The following is a 20,362-nucleotide window of genomic DNA, read 5'->3' as shown; positions in this document are numbered from 1 at the left end:
TCCAGTCCTTGGAATACAGATTTATTATATCCTTTGAGAACTTTTACTCTCTAGAATCCGGTAACAGTTTTCGAGGGAAAAAGTTCACAAAGTGTCTTAGAAAATGTAATTTTGTAGCATATTCTTGCACAGCACATTACTTTAAAAAAGGTCTGCTCATTTCTCAAGACTGAAATTTAGAGCAGACATCCTTCTAAGCTTGGTGGACACTTAGTCTCACATTTTTATGTCTATTTGCATAAAGATTATACATGGATTATAAAATTTAACTTATTAATTTATTGAGAACTGATTGCATTAGGCATTGCACTTCTTGTAACTCATGAGATGTCACCCCACACAATATAAAAATAAGTTATATACAATATAACTGTTTCCAAAGATATTCCATCCAAGTATTGGATGTTATAGCTAAATTTGGCAGATAGTTTCAAAGGATAAGGGCAAAACCAAAGTGGGTCATAGGATGAAATTTCCTTATGTGCTGAAGATTGCTGTCAATGTAAAATAGGTCCCACTTTTAAACTCTGGTATTGGAGAAAATTCCAACTATTGCAAACTGGATTTTAATATTTGTTTTGCAGATATTTTTAGCAGTTCCCTGAACTACTTCATATGCATATGAAAATCACCTGCCCCAGATGACTGCTTTTGCTCTACATGGTCTTAACTAAATCTGTTTTGCTAAATTTGTTTGTTGTTTTCTGTCAGGATGTTTTGGAAGTGGACTAGACAGCAGTCCCAGCGATTGCTATAAAAACAGCATTTGCCAGACAGAGGAACTGATGCTTATGGATTTGTGCCAAAAACAACTGACCTGGTTATCCTGACTGGGTAAATACCAGTATATCACTTGTAAGGGTCTGAGAGAAGTGTATTCATGACTGGTTCTAAAATTCTGTTCATTGATACTTTTGCTAAAGGGAATGAAAATAAACACAGAGAATACTCACTGAAAAAAAAGCCTCCTAAAACACTGGATGCTTGTTCCACACTGTGCAAATTGCTGGAATATTCTTGGTCCTTGCCTCTTTATATGACTTCAGTCTAGTAAAACGTACGAGCTAAAGTCACCTGTTTGAAAGTGCTATACAGGCTGGAGAGAAGATTACCCACCTGAAATCAGCACAGCTCTGTTTCATAGCCCCAAAAAGAAACACCTAATCATTTTAGGTTTATTATTTCCTTTCCTACCTCCTTCTCACATAACAGCTTGCCTGCTACCTTCCCTACTGAGATCCTGAGCAAGTCCAAGATAGGTAAACAAAATCTTGTAGGGAAATTGCTTTCCCTCTTCTGTGCTGGGACCTTGGACCTTTGTTGTCTCAATACTCAATGCTCTATGTCTGGCAGAGAACTCTTGCAAGCTCTCATGCTAAAGGACTGTGTCTTTTCACAAGAAGACAGCAGTGAGGAAAAAAAAAAAACACGAGGAGATGATGTCTCCCAGTTTGGTTTATAAGTTTGCCTGGACCATCAGGTCTGCGCTTTGCCCCTTCTTGTGGCTCAGACAAGGCCACTCATTACTTGTCTGCTGTGTAAACATTACAAGTTTTGGCTTGTGTTGTGTAAAACTAAAGAGAAATTCTACCAGAATATCCTGAAAATCCATTTGAAAAATCCCATTTTTGGGAACAATGCAGACAATTCCATTGCCAAGATAACGCCTGCTGAAGGAATATTCTTCACCTCAAGTACAAAGTTGTACAAGTGTCTCTGTTGTCTGCTGCTGAAAGGGTAGGATGCGGGGGTGACAAGGTGACAGAATTACAAAATCAGAAAATCATAGAATTGCTTATATGGAGAATACCTTAAAACCATCAAGGACAACTGTTAAACGCACACTGCCAAGTGCACCACATCTTCTAAGTCATGTCTCCAGAGATGGTGACTCAGCCACTTCCCTGGGCAGCCTGTTCCAGTTCTCATCAACCCTTTTGGTGAAGAAATTTTTCCTAATCTCCAATCCAAACCTCCTCTGGTGTAATTTGAGGCCATTTCCTCTTGTTCTGTTGCTTGTTCCTTGCAAGAAGAGACTGACACCCACGTGGCTACGGCCACCTTTCAGAGAGCAATAAGGTCTCTCCTGATCCTCCCCTTCTCCAGGATAAAACAACCCTGCTCCCTCACCCACTCCTCACAGGATTTGTGCTCTACATCTTCACCGGATCGTTCTGATTCCCCTTACCTCTTAACATGGATGGAGGATTTCAGCAGGGGTATCCAATGGTTTTATCCAACCCAGCAATCTGTGGGGGCACCTTTGTGGTGAGAGGAAAGTGCAGCTCTTTTAAGTTAGGATGTGATGCTTCTGGGAATCCAGAAGGTCATGTTCTATAACTGGAAACAAATTTCAAAAGCAGTCTGATTCTTGTTTGAGGTTTTCAGACATGTCAGCTTAAAGCTAATCAAGCAAAGTAATTTTTTCTAGTCCTCTGAGTTTTGAGCTAATGTGTTTTGCTGGATAAAGGATTTGATATTAGCCCTACTCTAAGCAGCCATGAAATCTGAGATGTCTTTTGTCTCCTTGTGATTCATGCAGGGACCTGTAGCATTTTAAGCCCAGCAATCAGTACAGAAACTTATCTTGATCGAGATAAAAATCAATCATGTTTTGTTTAACAAAAACTAACTAGCTGTCAAAGAGCTGAGTAAAGTTGAAGAGTTAAAGAAAAGATGTGCTAAAAGAAAGGCAAAGAACAAAATGTAATTGCCATTCTCTCTTGTGTAAGAAGAGAAAATGTGACTTGTTCCTGATTTCTGTATCATCACCTGATGAGAAGCAGCCAGCCTCACTGCTGCTTTCATAACAACATCAATCCTATTGATTCTGCTGGGAGCAACTCTGAGCACGAATGCCCTGAAACAACACTATGTGCACTTTCTTCCCACTCAAAACCTGGGACAAATAGTTGCTCCTGTGCTAGCAGGAGAACTTGCATGAGTGAAGGGAAAGAGATTTCGCTGGATATTCACCTACTTGAAATGCACTTTTCCCCCCCACATCTATATGTGTAGAAATGTAAAGCTCCTCCCTCTTTCCCAGGAAAGTAGCACCTGTGTTCACCGGTTTCCAGGAAAAACCATAATCCAGGTACAGGCATAGCCCATCACCTTTTAATTTCCAGAGCAGTGCAGACTTTCAGACCCTCACAGCATCCCTCGTAACACATTGTCACTGTCCATGGGTACAGACCTGCCATATCAGCCTGGGATTGCTCTCTGTACTGCACACTTTGCAGGAGGGGAGGAAGGAGGAGGCCTGAGCAGACTGTACCAGTAAAAAAAACCCTGAAATATGCATTTCTCCTAAACTGTGATGGGAAGGTTATTTGTCTCTTTTGAGCTCAAGAATGTCTTTGTCCCGAATTTTAAAATTAGAAGACATAATAGAAGATCGGTTTAAGAAAACAGTTAAAATCTTAAATGTCATATGTATTTTAAGTATCATGAAAGTACATCTGCTATTCCACTCTCTGCCCAGCCCCGAGCTAACATCTGAGAGTGATTTCTATGGATTGCATCATGCCAGGTTACCTGGTGGTTACTGCTCCCGTTGATGTTTCACTGTCAGACTGCTGACTGTCATCTTGTGTTTCTACCCTGCACAACAATGAAAACAGACAGTTTGTGGGAATAAACCACAGGGAAGGGCACTGTTAGGAAAATAGATGTTTAAATGTTAAGTATCTCAATGATTTCTGACTGGAAGTTGATTTTCGAAAATCTTATGGATGAGGGGAGACACAAGCAAAATGTTGGAGCTATCCATTTGTATTATTCCAGCCTGCTAGTTGGCTAGAAAATATCCTCTGATAGGAAAAAGTCTTTGAGTCAAAGAACAGGTCTAAAAAGTGCTGACCCACTCCTGAATAAGGGTCAAGTCCTGCTTCATCCAAGGAAATTTTGGAGGGACCTGCAAAACTAACTGCCACATGTGCTTGTCCAGGGCAAAGAGAAATAAATATTTCTCCTTAGGATCAGGTAAGGAGTACTTCCAAGAGGGAATGGTGAATGTTCATTCTGCAGCCAAAAAGAAAAGCAGGTATTAAGCAACCTCTCTCCTTCTCAGCAACAGCATTTTCAGGAAAACTGTGGACTTCTCACACGAAGATTAGCAGCAGATGATTTTGTGTAGTTAAACATTAACTATCTTCTCTTGGGCAAACCATCCCACCCCTCCTCCTTTTCTCTTCTACCACCAGCACCTGCCTGGTGAGGATTTGAGAGCAAACAGCAGCCTCTCAGCAAGCAAAGCTCTTTCCAAGGAGAGACAGAGCACACTCCCAGTGACAAGCCCAGCCCGCAGATGGGGAGATACACAGCACACAGGGGATGCCCCGGGGGGCACAGCCAAGTCACACACAGTGGAGATACCTCTTTTTTTTCCCTAAGTAATGTGAAATAATGCATTAATTCCCTTCCATCTTTAAAACGGAGTTTAAATAATTCATTCAGAAAGATACCTGCATAGCAGTGTGGGTATTACACCAATCCAAAAAGAAGAGAAAATTACTGGCCACAGAGAGAAGGAATTAAAGGGGAAAGGAATAAGTACAAGGAAATCTTAAATCCGCCTTGTTCCCTCCCTCCTCAACCTCCTGCTGCTTCTCAGTGTCTGTAGTACCAACTCCATCTCAGATGTTACCCTACAACCTTCTTCCTGTAGATGGTGGTTTCCTGATTCAGGAAGTCACAGTTCCCCTTTGAGTTCACCAAAATAAATCACCTCTTGTCCTTCACCTGCATTTTCAACAAAACAGACGAGTTATAATCTTGTGGGTATTTTGCTTAACAAAATGGTAGATAGAAATGCTGCCCTTTCATTGGGCTGTTTTATCTCCCATGCCATGCAAATAGCAGAAAGAAGAAAGGCCAGAAACTCACCAAAAGCAGAGCAGAGTTTTCCTCTTCACCATCTGTTGTGCTCTGCAGTGAGATGGCAGCTGCTGCCCCACTGCTGCAGAGAACACACACTCTTAGTATGGGGACATGCCATGACTGAAACAGCTTATTCCACCCCACTTTTTTGTGTGCATGTTTGGTTGATCTTGTTTTAATTTCACAGTCTCACAGTCCACAAATTTAAGCTTAAACTTCACATTCAGATAATCCCTCGGAACCTTCTCATGAAATTTGCTATTAGAGGATAAAATTTACACACTTTCTTCTCATCCGGTTTTATTAGTCACTCCATGCCTCCAGTTTTATCAAAATTACTTGCAAGGTTTCAGAAAATCTGGATTTTTTTTTTTTTTTATGTCTAGGGAGTAGGCCTGGCTTTCAGTTTGATGAGGGGAGATGCACATGCTGCAAGCTGAGATTTCGTCACTGCTGTGCCCAGGCAAATCTGCAGCCCTGAGAATGGCACCCAAGGGCAGGTCCCAAGCTCATGCTTGTTGACAGTGGGAAAAAGCAATTTTTAGTTCAATAGAATAGCCCAGTCTGAAGTATTAGATTTCCTCTACAAAACTGAAAGCAAGAGTAGTCATAAGAACTAGAAAAAGAACCATGTTTTGCCCAATTTAGCCTTATTATATACGGAAATGGATGTCTTAAGATCAATCAAGTGCCCCAAACATGACCAAGTAAAATTATGTCAGATAGCAGAGGTTTTCTTAGCCTGAGGTTGCCTCAAAAGCATTCAGAGAGCCCAAAGAGGAAATCCCTTTCAAAAGCAACAAAGTTTACTGGTCAGCCATGTCTTCTGTCAGAAACATTGGCATGAGCAGATAAGCAATGCCCGTGGTGTCCCTTTGGATACAGCAGTTTTGTCCTGGTGGAAAGTGGTTCTCAGCTATTTGTCACCAGTAGACCAACATCAGTCCCTGCCAGGAGTCTCCAACCACATTCTAGGTGTGCCAGTATAAGGGAGCATGACATCTAGGGTAGGGAGAGAGGAAAGGGAAAGTATTGCACAGCGCCACAATATTGTGGCTATTCAGTTGAAAACACTTGACAGCGTTGGCAGGTTTAATTCAGCTGTTTAAAGGGAGTGGGGGAAAGGAAGAAAAATAAATAAAAATACAAATGCTATTGATACCTGTATCATGGACATTGTGTAAGAATACAATTTGATGTAAAACACTGTAAAACACTGCATTCTGAAGAGTACCAAGCAATAGCAATCACATTAAACTAGAGTGCTCTAAGAGCAGCAAAGATGCCAAGCAGACAAGAACAAGGGAACTCCTCCACAGACGTGCATATAAAGAGCTGTCAGCAAAAGCACAGGGGTGTTTCCTTGGAAAAACATATTACAAATGTTGCTCAGACTGAAAACACCATCCCAGACCATGACAGTATTTTTCACTCCCAAAAGCATGAAAACAAAGGGATTGGGAACGGGACAGCCAAGGACATGGAGATGCTTCGATGCCCTTTGGTAGAAGAGGGGCTGGAGAGAGGTGCAGCTGCTGGACAAAAAAAAGCACAACACTTGGATTTCTGCTCCGCCCTCAGACCATTCTCAGTGTGTTGAAGAGCTGATGTCTTTATGCCACATGCATTTGGCAGGATGCACGCATAAATATTTGGCTTCCAAAAAAAGATAGACACAAATTTTGAAATAGACATCTAGGTTAGAAAGTATGAGGTGTGTACTGGTTTTATGGGGACACTAAGGAGAGTGCTAAAGTCACTGGTCCCATTTTCAGATTGTTAAATTTCAATTTGGTGAATCCATTTTTAGGAGATCTTATATCTGTCCTATTACATCAGCGTACATACCTGCAACCTGATAACATATTCTCGGGGCATCTCACACAGGGTTTCCAGCTCAGACATGGGGCATCTCTGCCCATGAATTTCTTTGAAGTGCCCTCCTCCACAGCCTTGAAAAGCTCAAATTAAACATTGTCTTGGGCCTGGCACACACAGGTGATAGTTTCAGCAAGTAAACTTTCATGAATTCACAAGGCTAGGAGGAACCAAGCTTATCACTGGTTTTGGGCACCCTAAATGCTATGAGCTCTCAGGTGCTGTGTTTCCAGCCCTCCCTTTGCTGCACCTCTCACCGACTGCTCTCCCTGCAGCAGGAGCTGCCAAGCCCTGTGGTGGAGCACATGGGGAAGGCAGGCAAGAAGAGAGTCTGCTGCACATGGAGCCCTCAGCAAGGACACTACGGTGCATGAAATTACATTATTCCCCAAACATGAGACATAATCATATCAGCATGTATCTCACTGCAACCGTCTCTTCCAGTTCCTACAGCTCTTAATATTGCCAGCACTGCATGCTGGTTTATGGTTGCTGTGATAAACACCTGAGGAAGGACTTGTGATACAACAGTGGTATTCACCCACCAGAAATGGGAAGGAGACTTGCTCTCTTTTAAGCTGTAATTATTGCCTCACCATTGTCTACCCCATGCTTCCTTGTCAGTTGAATAGGAATTTAAAAGGAGAACTGAATTTTTTTATACATAAACATTTGTGGAAAGCAATGAGCCACAATAGTGTTGCAACCAAAACACAGTTGCTCAACGGCACCTGCTAGTGCAATTACTTTGTCACAAAATGTGTTCTTTGCTGTTGTCTACAGGGAAAACCAGCAGCAGCCTGTTACCCTGCAGCTCCAGCTGGCAAAACAATTTGTTACCTTGATCTTTCATCTTATTGCAGCTGAAAATAACAGAATTCCAGTGATTAAACTTGTTTTTTTCACTTATTTTGCAGTGCATGCTATAGCCTGCAACCAGATAACCTGGAGAGACAAGACTAAACCAAGCTGCTAATTTACAGATAAATATTTTCATGGGACATGAGTATATGCAAAAGGGAAAGCATGCCTGAGGGCATATTTTTCCTTTATTTTTCTCCATGGCTGAGTTAGCTCTACAGAGAAGGCAGAGTCTTAACAACAGTCATCTGTTTCTTTGAATGCTCTCACAAACCCTTCCACAACCCTAAGTGGGGGGAAACTTCAGAAAAGTGGCTAAAGACAAAAGAAAGCCATAAAATTAGAATCTGATCAGAAGTTCTGACAAGTTTCACCTAAAATAACTGTCACTGTGGAATGCACAGTGCAGATGTTACCTATACATTTAAGGTTAAGCGTTATTTTAAAGAGGTTTGTGAAAAATAACTAAAGTAAGATAAAGCATTCCAGGGAGGTTCTAATTCATTCCAATGGGGCCTGTAGTTCTGGTGGGAAAGGTGTACAGGACCATAAATTTATAAAATAGACAGTTTTGCATTGGCCAGTGTGGAAGATCAAAAACACCCATCTTCTTAGCAAGTCTACAGGGAGCTTGATCCATAGGGACCATGTGAAATCAGGACATTTCTTCACATGGGCTATTGGGGCAGATTTTTATATGTCTATGTACAAGAAGCAACACAAGGAAATAGTCTAGTAGGCATGGGCTGTCCATCTTCTATGCAGAAATGCAGCACAGGTATGATAATTGGGCTCTGAAGGTGTCTCCACAGTTTTGTCACCATTACAGCAATGTATAGTGCCTTACAGTCTATACAGCCATGCTAAAGCCAACTCTGTTGGAATAAAAGCACAGAAAAAAGCTGGGAAGCTAGCATATGGAAGAATAAAAAAATTCATCTATCTGTGAAATGAAGAAGAATGAAAGAGATGCTAAAGTTATCATGGACAGTTTTCATTATCAAGTTCTGTCTTCAGAGTGATGGAGCAAATACTGGACCAATACCAGTCAATATTCAAAATGAGCATGGTTTAAGTGCTGTTCTCATAGGACATGCTCAATGGCCCACAAGATAAGGTTTATTATATGAATTATGATGGAGTGAGGTCTGCAGAGAAAGGCCTCATCCTAGCATTTAACAGAAATGCTGGGGCTGGTACAATTTAGGCTGCATCCCACAAAAACAAGGAGAATAACATGAAAGCAGTTTGCTGTAACAGATCTAAAGGAGACTCAAAAAGCAATGGGAATCTGATGCATCTGAGAAGCCTGAAAGTGGACAAACAAATCTATGTTTAACATCTATTCACAGCAGTGAGTAGCAGACTGAGAAAGGCCTCCAAGCTTGTTAATTTTTCTATTTTTGACTATTTTTTAAAAGTGGAAAAGAATCGCAAAAGAAGAGCAAAACGCAGGAAAAAAAATGACACCTGAGGGGAAAAGATTGCTCTTTGCAACTTGAAAAGCTAACATTGTCTAACAACAGGAGGGATAAATGCAAAAAAACCCCAAAAACATCGTGTACAATGCTAGCAAAAGGGCATTACTCACAGCCTGATATAAACAAGTAACAGCTCCCATCTGGCAACAAAAGTCTTTGCAAAGGGAAATACACTGAAAGTCCTGCCGTTGATAACCGAGTCCTGTTATGGGGGGTGCCTGCAGGATCCAACTGTGGTTGCAGCAGAAGGAAGGGAAGTGACACGCTCACGTCCAAAATAGCTTGGAGTCTGAGAGTATTCGAGGCACTTCAAAATAGCACACACACTCAGGAATGGAAAGTGAGTAAAAGTGGGCAGCGGGTACTGAGCAGCCCAGCCAGCTGAACTCTGAGATTGCTCCTTACCCCTGACTTTGTCATGATGAAGCATCCATGTTACCGTCACACCCAACACCCCTTTCAGAGGAGGAAAGAGCAGAACCAGGCAGTGGTGGTTCAAACTGAAAAAACATAAGTTAAACACTTAGGCAAAATGAAGCCAGAAACTAAATATCTTAAGGTTTTTTGATAATTCCAGAAAAGAAGCTGTCATTCATGCAGAGCTTAAGCCACAGCCTACTGAGGCCAAAAACAGCCTTGCTGTGAAATTCAGTGGGCTTTGGCTCATGTCCATCAGCTAAACGCTTTCTCTGGCAAGTCTACAGAGTGATTCAGCCCCAAACTGCTCAGCACAGCCAATTTCAAAAGTCCTATTCATATTCTAAAAAAGGCAACTGGACGTCATTCCACAGTCCCAGTTGCACAATTGTCTCCAAACAGGTGGCAGAAACAACATCCGTCACTGGCCAGAAAAGCAGAGAAAGTCTGGAGTCTGTGCTAGAGCAAGATTTTACATCTAACATTCATACTGTAGAACGAGTTTGATATTTTCCATTGAGATTACTCTCTTTAACGCACTGGTGAGGCTTTTGTCTTTTTTTTATTCCCCCCCCCCACCCCGGTTTTATGACAGAACAAATATATTCGTCTCCTCTTACAGGAAATCACATTAGCATGTGGAACTGATGCAGCAAACAGTAGCAGGCATGGTAATATACTTGAGGGGCTTTCCATTGCAACAGGAAGAAAGATTCGCAGAAATTAAATTAGCATTTTTAGATAAAGGTATTAGCAACAGCATTTTGGATAAAGGAGATTGGAGTACATCTCACAGAGTAGGAATTTCTGGGGGGGAAAAGCAGATATTTTTACAGCTTACCCAGGAAGGATGCAAATCAATAGACATAAAAATACATTATTTGGCCCATCTTTTTCAAACAGAGCTTTTAAAAAATATTCTGTCTCCCCACAACTCCCAGGCAATTTAAGAGAAGGAGAGAAATTCATATTTTACCAATCTGACAGGGGAAGAGATCAAAAATTAACAGGAAACCATTTAAGTAGTGACTACTGACATTACTACTATGATATTCTTAAAATTGAAAGGCTTGTTTAGATAATGTGTTTATTTCAATATTTTCCTGAATGAAATTTTTACTGTTCCTTCCAAAATAACATTTTTATGCTTTAAAACAATCCAGCTGACAAGGAAAAGATGTTGATGATCCCACAAATTTAACTATAGGTTTTGAATTTAGCTTAAAATTTGAGTAGCTTCACTTCTGCGGGATTCACTTCTCACCTCCTCTCTTGCTTTTCAGATTTGAGCCAATGAACACAATTATCTGTTGTTCAGGCATGTTGTTTGAACAATGACATAGGGTGAGTCTGCAATGTGGTGGTACAGCAAGAGGACAGGCAATATCTTGGCAAAGGAAAAGCTCTACTTATGAGAAGAGCACTGCTGAATTCCCTGATGCCTTGTGCTTGTTGGAAACAGCCCATGAAGAGTCAGTGCCTCCAGCACACCTTCTCTCTCTTAGGGCAATGTTCCTTAGCCATTTGCAGCTGCTGGAAATAGTACAGGACAAAACATCATCAAGCCCCACGGGTGCACATCATAAGAAAATGTTGGATAATATTGCAGCACATGGCTGTTCTAGAAGCCCCTTGATGAGACAAAGCAAAGAATAAAACTGCCTTTCCAAAGAAATAGAAGGCCAGGTTTTCTTCATCAGTGAAGAAAATTGGCCATGCTTTGTAACATCAAAAAGTTCAGAGAGACTTCACACTCAGGAACAGGATTTTAAGAGAACACGCACCACTCTCCCTACAGACAACTTATTTGCTTCTGTCTTGAACTTAATGTGGGAAGGTGGGTTTTTTTTTTTTTTGGTCTTTTTTTTTTTTAAGTTTTGGGCAAAGACATGAGAAGGTAATCTCCATTCTGTAGCAATAGGTACATGTAGGAACTTGCTGAGGAAGAAGAAATGAAGTGCATTCCTGCTGGAATATTGTAGCATTTCTCAACTGCAATTTCACTGTCCACATACTTCAAGCAGGAAAACATAAAGGATCATATAAGTATTTCCATTGGCACTCCTTCTCATTTCTTACCAAGAAAAGCATTTTGAAGAACTTGCCTTGTGTTTGATGAAAAAAATCCAAAATTCATTGTGTGACTGAACATTCATATGTAATAGAGTTTACTATAACCCTTTCCAAAGAAAGAGGATAAAAAAAAAAAAAAAAAAAAAACACCAAAAAAACCTAAAACTCAAACCAAACCAAAACCAAAAAAATAGGCTGGGAACATGTCACTCAGCAACATGTCACTCAGCTCCAAATACTCCCAACTTGAGCACTTCTACATCTTGGCTTAATTAAAACAATTGGTTAGATCTGAGAATTGCTTCCCTTTTCTACTCCTCTTCCCTCCTCTTTGTCTGGGAGGAGAACAGGCAAAAGAAAGATTTCCCCTGGTGAACAGTAACCTGTGTTTGACAGTGAGGCCAAATTATACAACTGAATGAACATACTTTGATTTCTAACTATCACTTTTCTATCTTTTCACCACACACAACCCATTCATCTTTCCTCTCTGATTTCCTCCCATTCCCCTTGAAACAGACCCATTTGCAAGCTGCTGTAGAGTGCTGACCTTGTCTTCAAGATCTCCCAACATGACAAAAGCTACAAGAACCTTGCCAAGGAAGAAGGACAAGGGCAGGGTGTGCAGGCTTGCTTTCCCAGGAGGATCCAGCATACAATAAATTTATAACTGAGAAGTTTAAACATGTTGTAAGAATATAAATATGCAGTATATATAATGTAGTTTACATGCTCACGTAATATGTCCTAACAGGAATGCTTGCAAAATGGTTGGCAAACAACCAAATGGTATTAAAAAGCTGTCTTTCCTCACTCCACATTGTAAGGTTTCAGTTCCTTGTTAAATGAAATGAATACACCAAATAACAAGGGTTGAAAGGGTAAGGTGTACTGCAGAGCCTTCCTAAGCAGGAGCTATATCTGTAGAAAATTAACACCTGAGTAATAGCATGTTTTGGTTTTTTAATCAAAGCAGATTATTCATTTTTGCTCCAAAGTGAGAACATTTTCTGTAGTTTTTTTCACAAGTGGCAGCTTTCTTTTCCTCTTGAAAATTCAATTATTGGAAAAGAAAAATTCACTGTAAAGCACTTCAGATAACTCAAATAAAATCACGAGTATCCATCACAATCCTGATACTCTGGAGTAACAGAGAAATCTGAGGAAGATGCACTTCAGGAAGCCCTTGAAGCAAGTCTAAACACAATGGTTTGGAAATCTTCCCTGATTCCCCCTGCAGTTTACTTTGGCTGACATGGAAAAAAACACACAACTTTTTCACGCTGAGATTGACCTACATGCTTATTTTCACCATTTGTAAAGTCAGAAGATTAAATATGTGCACAAATCTTTGAAGAGGTGAGGCCTAACAACCTTTAGATAGAAAAGCAGATGAATATGCCTGATGGTGGATTACACCTTTTTCTCTCTAGAGTCTGGAGTCTGCCGCACCTTACAGATTAATTATCAACTACACACTAAGTTTTTTATTCCTTTCCTCATTTATTCGTTCTAGTTGACAGCTGGTAGTTTTACTTTGTTCTTGCTTTGAGAGTGCCTACATTTTACTGGTAATACATCCTTTCAAAGAACTGTGCTTGGAGTTCCTTGAAGAACAGAGTGTCTTCCAATCAATCCCTTTTCATCTGTCAGAGAGTCCACAGATTTTAAGCAACTCACTTTGAGTGGATTAGAATAACAGAAATACCCTTGAAGACTTATTTTGGAGGGGGCAGGTCTATTCTGGAGCACTTATAGCTGAAAGGCAATTACCACATATTTCCAGAAGAAACTCTGACTTGGTGACACAAAGGTACACTGCCTCATTGGTGTGAAAAGGCATTCAGGATAATTTAAAAAGTAAAACAAAACAAAGCAAAAAAAAAAACCAACAAAAAAACATTTTATGTTGCTGTCTTTTGTTTGGATTAGATTTTTTTACTGGACAGTAGAAGTTATGCTTTTCAGATTTATTTCCTTTGGAAACAAACCACCTAAATGTGTTGTTAGTGAAGAAGACTATGAAATGCTTTGTGGACTCCAATGGATAAGATACTGTAATACAGTGACTCGTAGATCTCCTGGTGTAAGGAGGCTAAATTTCCATAGAGGCTGCACTTTGAAGTCAGCCCTACAGTGGATGTTGAGTCTCACTCTTGAGAGAGAGAAAATACATATCAAATGCCATGCACCTCTGACTGATTCAGGCTGAATTACAAAACTCAAAATGCATGTAGAGAATAGGGCCTGATCCATTGAAGCAAGTCCATGCACTTCTTAGGAAACTAGCTTTATTTAAGGTATTCACATCAAAACAACACAAAATCCTAAGGTAGAATTAGCACCAAAAGCACACAAAGGACCAAACAACCAGCTATGCTTATAATCAATCCAGTTATTAATATAACAGCTTCAGTGGTTCAAAGAAACCTGCAGCAGAAAGAAAAGGAGCTTGGAATGAGCTCAGGCTTCAGTTCAGACCTCAAGAGAACATCACTACATCACCCTAAAAAGAGTTGGAGCCACCTTGTGCATCACTTCAGCAACCCCAAACATCAAAAGAATCACTTAAAACATTTTAAAAGGTAAAGATGGTTGAGAGGACTAACAAAAATTCAAGTTGAAATGGCCAAAAATTCATAAAATACAAGCAATGGAAATGAATCCAGAAAGCCATCCTGTCAGAAGGTTAGAAAGCATAACTCAGGAGAATTACGAATACTAGCATGCCACTGAAAAATGTGAGACAAATACTTTTATACATAAATGAACAGAAATGAAGGTAAAAGAGCCTATGTAGAACTGAGGGAACAACTTAAGCTTTCACTGCAAGAAAACAAGAGCAGTAAAGTTAATCTACTGCTGGTAGCTGAAATGTGAAGAAGCAAGAGAAATTGTAACCTGGATTAGTTTATCAGGGATCTCTCAGGAGATGAACACAATCACCACACACATATACTGTCTGTTATGAAACGTCAAAATTAGAAAAATAAAATTTAATAACCAGGGTCCCACCAGGGGTACTTAACCATTCAAAATGGTATACAAAGAAGGGCAATAGTTAACTAGAAAACCAGTTTATTTGTCTTCTTTATCAGCCTCAACACACATTATGCAGACAGACACTTGGGCAAATTCAGTATTGGCTAGCATATTATAATCTTACCATTCTTTGCCAAGAAATACATTTTTAAAATAACCCACTAACTATGCATCAGTTAATTTGGGATCCCATAATTTAGGCACTTAAGCTTTTATGTCAGCAGTGTTCTGCACTTAAACCTTTCCCCACTGAAGCTCCTGTTTTGAACATCCTGTCCTATTCCCAAAACATTAAAATGCTTGCAGAGACCATTGGCTCTAGCTGTCTCTGTGGCCATTCAGCTTCTTGTGTGGCCAAAGTCTTGAAGCCTCAAGTATGAGAAATTTAAATGCAGTTACCTAAACTTTGTAAAATAACTGAAATTTGCTACGAATAATTGGTCTTTGGGGAACTCAGCTTAATCTGTGGCATATTCCACCCCTTATTCCTCTTTCCCACTGACCCCTGAGCCCTAAAGAGAAACAAAGCATATATTTAAAATGTATTAATGGGAAGAAAGTCCCACATCAGAGATTATTATATGTAAGTTGTAGGAAAGCTGACTCTCCATTAAGGTTAAGGCACTGACAAAGAAAGTAAATGTAAATAGGCAGAATGCTCAATACTTGAGAAATAGTAAAACTTTGTAAATCACCCAGATCAAGACAGAAACCACTTTATTAACAGATATGAAAAGAACCAAACTACATTTAGTGGTAAATAAAATGCAATGAATCAGAGAGCTAAGAACCACAATGCCTTGGAAAGCAGTATGTTCAGGAAACATTGGATGCACGTATTCATGCCACTGAGCTCCTGGCATTGCAGGGATAAAGCCAGAACATGAACTTAAATTTCATGCTCTAACTCCTGCAAAACTAATGTTAGTCAAATTGTCAGAAAGGTTGAGCTAGTTTCATTTGTTCTGATAAGTTAACTTATTTTATCCTTATAAGCAGATATATCTACACACACACACACACACACACACACACACACACAAAAGGCCTGTGTGAGATGACAGCCAAAGAATAAAAATAATTTTTTCTGAACTGTGGAGGCGAAAGTTCTACTGTAATTCACTTGAGGTTTTGGGAGAGCAGTTCACGGGTGGTTAATATTTTGCCTGACTCACTGAGAAGAACTAATAAAAGTAAAAGCTGTGCAGCTGCTCCTTCTAATCTGAAAATAAATCACAAAGGCAGGCACAAACAAAAGGCAGGTGAGTTCTCAACTGAACGATTAGGAGGAGGAAAAACGAGAGGGGAAAACAGGTCAAGTAATCCACCAACTTCTTCAACAAAATTTAATCAGAAAAGTAGTATAGAAAGGGGCGGCGAATCTACTGAAAACAAAGTTTCAAATAACAAACACCAATAAAAGTATAAAACAAATAATAGCCTCAAGGCCAAAGTCTAGAGATTAGCAGAGCAATCAAAATGAACCAGAAACAAACAATCATAAGTCTGCAAAGCAGTCTGTCAAGCAAACAGCTCTCAAAACTGGATTTAGAAAACAAGCTCTGTGGAGGGAATGGTCAAAGGCTGACTGATAGAGCCAATATTTCCACCCCAGCTGGGACTTCTTGGTGAGTGCCAACCTAATGAAACAAAAAGAGTTTTCCTAAAAAGCAAGTGCACTTTAAGGGATGAGGGATCATAAGGAACAGATCAAAAGTTTGCTGCCATAATCTCAGCATTAAACAGAGCTATTCCCTCTTGGCAGTGAAAAATTTTGGTGACACTGACTTACATTTACCCTTAGCAAATATATTAGAGCTGTCCTGCAGGATACAGCACGCATTAGCCCAAGTGGCAATAGTCCATGCATATAGTCAATCAAAATATACACTGTGGTTCAGCAGCCTTGTCCTGACTGTGGATCTGGGTACCTATCTGAGACAAAGTATACAAAATGTTCCCTTTTTAACCTTCTGCATCCTCCTAAAAAAACAAGGTTTGGAGGCTACTACAGCTCTCAGACAATTGTGGACTTATATATTGAGGATTAAAGCGTCACAATGTGATCACTTGGTCATACAAGACCCTTGCCTGCAAGATCATAACACCCACAAGAGTAATATTTCAGAATATTTCCAGCCCTTGAATCTAGACTGTTGGCAAGTTGAATTTTGTAATTGTGCATGAATGTTCCAAAATTTAACTATAAAAAATAACATTTTTTTTGCCAAATATATAAAAAAATAGATCTCTTTTTTGCCTAAATATTTTTTCTGGTAAATTTGACTTTCACCACTTACTCTTTTTACAATGAGATTCTGCCTGTTGCAAATCTCCTGTTTGCACTCCCCCCTGCTGAGAAAGGCAGGGCCAAGCCCCAAACTTAGGAAGTCTGTGTGTATTCTGAGATTTCTGGTGACTAACCTTGACACTGAGGTTAGCAGAACTAATGACATGCCCGAAGATGAGTGCATATCTAATCAAGGATTTGCAGGGTCAGACCCCGTTATAATATTATCAACACAAGGATCATTTAATGGAGAGACCAGAAACTTTTCTTTGTGTCAAAGGAATAAATCCCCTACTGTTTTTAAAGCTCCTGAACAAATAGGGTTTTCATATTTGTCCGTGTCTGCTGTCTGTTTTGGATCTTTGTCATTTACCCTGGCCCACATTTAGGCCTGAAGCAGCTGAGAGAAAAGCCTGGATGCGTTTATTTTTTTATTGCCCATGGAACCAAGCCACGAGATAGCCCTGCCTGAAAGGAAACGAACGCTGATTGCATGACTGATGGGATTGTAGTGTAAAAAAAAAGTCCATTTTAAAGTTTGCCCAAGAGCAGCGTCTCTTCAAGTAGTGTGACCCTATGGCTTCATTTAACGTTTCTAGGACAGAGTCTGCAAGGTTAATGTGATAAGACAGTAAAAACTTTCCCCTTGCCTTGGGCACACCACTTCTATTCAGCAAGGCAAATAACACCCCACCTACAGCAGCCTGCCCAGAAGCCCAAATGCTGCACAGCAACAAGCCTCTGTTTCTTCCCGTCTCCTTGTCTCCTTGAGACTGACATTGCCTGGGTGCTGAATAGCCTGGTGGGAAGAGTTCAATGCAGGGTTTGCACTTTCCCAGCCATTAGCCAGCTGCCACCGCATTTCATTATCTTAGGGGGTGCTTTTGTACATCAAAGGCACTTCCAAACAGTGAGATGAAGTGGAAGTAACTGAGCTTGGTCCACCGACTAAGTTGTAGTATTATTTATTGTTATTTTTTGCGCCCGTCTCATGCCATCTGGCCCTCTAACTGTAAAGGCTGGTGATGGAAAAAAGACTCAACACACCCCTCTCAATTTCTTGGAGTGAATCCTGCTGAACAACTAGGCCTTGGAGCAACTGCCTGTTGTTATCAGGACTCTTCATTGTTCTGCACAAGGAGCTCTCTAAAAAGCAGGGGGGAAAAAAAACAAAGGTAGCAGACAGGATCTCATGTGAAAACAAAGCAAGCAGAGCATGAAAAGCATCACTGAGATGGCTTTTAATTCGCTTTCTTTCTGATGTAGCCAAGAAATAGAGTTGAAAAAGATTTTCTTTCAGTCTTCTAAAGAAGCTTCCTGTGAATAAACTAAGGTAGTAAGTTTTGCATAAGATCGCCTAAAATCATTGTTCAGCTGTTTTAAGTTACTTCAGCTTTTGTCTTATTATGGCTTTCTTTTAATGACAAAAGCCCATATGGCTGGTGATTTATTGCACTTCTCCAGCATTTGAAACCTGCCTTCCATTACTGGAAACCTCTAATTGATTATTCATAAAATCTTTAGAATTACATTAAAAGGTGAGAAAAAGTGAAATCTCTGTGTCACGGACTGTTTGTGAGCAGCTTAAACAAGAGTTGTCAGTGGATGTATGATTAAGTTGCACTCTTACACAGTGGCTTGGTTTTACAGACAACGGAATAAACTACAGCGGATTTCTACTTTTTGCCTGCCTGACACCCAAATGTCCTGCTGCCAGAAAAATAAGCTCAACAAGAAACGCTCAAACTTTCATACTGATATTTTATGACATAGATATTTCATCTAATGATTTTTTTTACTTTTCTTTTACCATTAACTTGAGACTTTAGAAACACAGTAGTTTGACTGTGAATGAGTAAGGGCAATTGACTGTGCAATGTCAAGGTACTATGGCTTAAAAAAAATCGACTTGCAGATGGTAAGTTTTCTTTTTTATAAGATCACAACATTGTTTTAGGTCTTTATTTGCTTACCATGAAAATAAGTATTTGCTACAGTGAATTCTTGTGTGAAAGGCCCTGAAACCGAGTCATGCAGGTAAAGCTTTTGCTCACCCTTTCTAAAGGTGAGCGTGCATAGAGTTTGCAGCATAAGGGTCACAAATTTGTGTGGCCTTTATTTGGCTTGATTAACTTAATTTGATATTGGCATGAATAGGAGCTGGGACAGGACATTTAATTCGGTCCTCAAATCTCTTTCTAGTTTGCAATCACTGCAGATGAACTGTAGCTGTGAAATATCTCCCTGTAAGCTAGCAACTAGATTGCTATCCAAACTGACTTGGAAACAGTAGTCAGAGAAAGCAAGCTACTGGCAGCCAACATCGAAAACAAAAATCCCTGACCTTGACTGTTCTTAACACAAAAGCCCTTTTCCTGCTGTTTTTCAATGAATGAACGAACAAGAGCCAGCAAATTATATAGCAGACACTTTCTTCTGAAAAGATAAAGTAAATCTGCTTCACAAACACAAAGACAGGAAGCAATACTGGGAAATTCTTAAAAATATGATTTTTGCTGGATAGAGCATCTTCCTTCTCCTTTATATCACTTAGAACAAATAGCGAGCCATGAATTTCCAGAACTTTTGCAATTTGCTTTGAAAATGTATTCTCCCTTCCCTTCTACTGCTTTATGAAGAAAGAGCTTATTCATAGTGGTACGTTTTGATTTTCACTTAAAATAAAACTGCATCTTACATACCCTGCTCCAGCTCTACTCCAGCCATCCTGGCTTTTGTTGTAATGGGATTGAACAGGTGCTGCAACACAGCTTTATTTTCAAGCTGCACACAGATAGTTGTCCCCATTTTAGAGCTTGGCCAGCATGCCTTCTTGGGTAACCAGCCCTGCACCACACAAATGGGGAGAACAGTCACAAATAAAGAAGTCCTTTGCTTGGTTTTAGAAATACGAGCAAGCCAGATGTATCCAGTAAGTCTTCAGCAGACAGATTTGTGTAGTACCCCAAATGAGCTGCCCACAGGAGCTCTAAGGCTCACGGGACAGACATTTTTATGCGGATGAACTAGGAACTGCTCAAAAGCAATATGGCCAATGCAAGTAGGTTTCCCATCTGTTTCAGGCAATAGGATGGCACCTCTTTTGTCATTTCAATAAACATTTATTTCCCATTCAGATCCAAATGGGTAAAACGGGGTCCCTTGATAGGCTGGACGGGCAGCATTTTACCCCAGTGGCCCCACAAGCTGTTGTTTGGACTATGGCACCTGGACAAGGCACTGCTCAGGGAGGCAGCAATGCAGTGTCTTCTGCAGGGAGATGGGCAGGCTGCACAACCCCACTCAGCTGGGCTTTGGGGGAGGGAAACAGTGGAGTAGCATGAAGTTACAGGGCACTGAGCAGCCCAGGGAGTGGAGGGAAAGGCTCCAGGAGGGGTTTGATCTCTGGAGAAGTGAGAAGTTGGTCTTGGCATTATGT

This window comes from Cinclus cinclus, chromosome 4 (assembly GCF_963662255.1).
Source record: "Cinclus cinclus chromosome 4, bCinCin1.1, whole genome shotgun sequence".
NCBI classification, from domain to species: domain Eukaryota; kingdom Metazoa; phylum Chordata; class Aves; order Passeriformes; family Cinclidae; genus Cinclus; species Cinclus cinclus.
This window is presented reverse-complemented; position numbering follows the sequence as displayed.